The sequence below is a fragment of the Lactuca virosa genome, chromosome 5 (genome assembly GCF_052849685.1).
Source record: "Lactuca virosa cultivar CGN04683 chromosome 5, Lactuca_virosa_CGN04683_v6, whole genome shotgun sequence".
Lineage (NCBI taxonomy): Eukaryota > Viridiplantae > Streptophyta > Magnoliopsida > Asterales > Asteraceae > Lactuca > Lactuca virosa.
This window is the reverse complement of record NC_136430.1, coordinates 333,514,321-333,515,817: the sequence shown is the minus strand read 5'-3', so window position 1 is coordinate 333,515,817 and position 1,497 is coordinate 333,514,321. Positions and strand designations below refer to the sequence as shown.

Sequence of the window (1,497 nt, the reverse complement as noted above, 5' to 3'; positions counted from 1 at the left end):
GGTCTGGTGGTGTGTAATTTGACTTGCCCGTTCCAAGTCGAGAGCTGGTTCAAGTGGCTTGAGCGAAGGCTTTGGGTCTCTTGGAACCTAGAGAAGGGGGCAATGCGTTAGGCTGGCTTCACAGAGCTGCGACAACTCCTCGCTTCCGACAGTGGTAGGATTACAAGTCTTGGCTCTTCAGGCCTATATTGCCGACTAGTCCGACTCAGATGGACACCACTTTTTTTAAATTTTACCTCAAACATTTCTTGTTTGTCACAGTGATAATAAACCTTGTTTTGTTTCATCTCCTGAAGAAAATATATATATCATTAAAAGCCAACTGATTTTTGAGTCTCTTGTTACTTACCATATTTGTAACATGAAAGAAATCCATAAAAAGCCAGGTCCATGGTGGAAATTATGGGAGCGGGTTCACATGAAAACATCAGACACCAAAGACTTTGAAATCTTTAAGCCTTTTAAAGTCTAAAAGTTAAGTCAAATCTATGAACATGGAACTGAGCATTGGAGGGGTGCGCCAGGCAATCCAGCTTGTGGGGTAGCAGGATGTAGTTATACAAATTCGTAATAAGTTGGACTAGAAAGAAACCATCTGATGGTTTCGTTGTAGATAGTTTTGTTTTACATGATCAGCAGAAGTTCAATTACAGTATGTTGGTTTAATTGTTAGTTTAAAAGAAAATTTTAGTTAGTTTCTGTATATATTATATTAGTGAGTGTTCCCACATTGGTGTGAGAAGAATTCCCAAGACGATTTTATAAATCTATCTTGTAGTGTGTCCATGCATTGTTGAAATTAGGGGAGTGGGTTTAATCTTTCTGGCACTCTGTTATCAAGGATAACTAATAACTAGTTTCTGCTGGATTGATACTTTACAGGTCAAAAAGGTGAACTGAATATTGGAGGGGTGCGCCGTGCCTTGGCTGTAGTGTAAGACCAAGGCGACACATGAAGAACCCCAGCAGCAAGCTACTGTAACGGGCCTTCCCCCATAAAAAATAAGATTAATATCGAGTGGGCCGATGGCCCACATATCAGATATTAAACTGATAAGAACAGATACTACACTTGATCTTAGCCAAAAGGCCGAGAAAGGTATGCTTCTTACAGCTGTGGGCTTCCCCTTTTGTACTCGCCTCCCTCTTGCCTGCTTCCTTCATTCACCCAATGTGGGAATTGGGATGCAGACTCTTTCACTTTCACTGCCATCTCCCTTCCTAGTTCCTTCCATCACAACAAAAACAAACTTCAATATTATTCTTTTACTTCTTTACTTTCTCTATATATTCAAATCAAACTTAGACTACTACTGCATATGCATAGGTGTTTATGATTGCATTGCTTTTTCTGTAGTTTAAATTCACTCAATGCCAACAAACAAAAAAACTTCATTTCATGTTGTGATGTTGATAATTACTGAATTACAAATGACTCCTTCCACTCATGTACCTACTGTCCATTTAGTATTATATCACATATCTATTAACTAAATT

General features: G+C 38.9%; 1 non-coding gene across 1 annotated transcript; it reads right to left on the bottom strand.

Moving 5' to 3' along the window:
• Positions 1-906: 906 nt before the first annotated feature.
• On the bottom strand, positions 907-1,103 carry LOC145118208 (U2 spliceosomal RNA). Its single transcript, XR_013713174.1, has one exon. It is a non-coding gene; the product is annotated as a U2 spliceosomal RNA (small nuclear RNA).
• Positions 1,104-1,497: the final 394 nt, after the last annotated feature.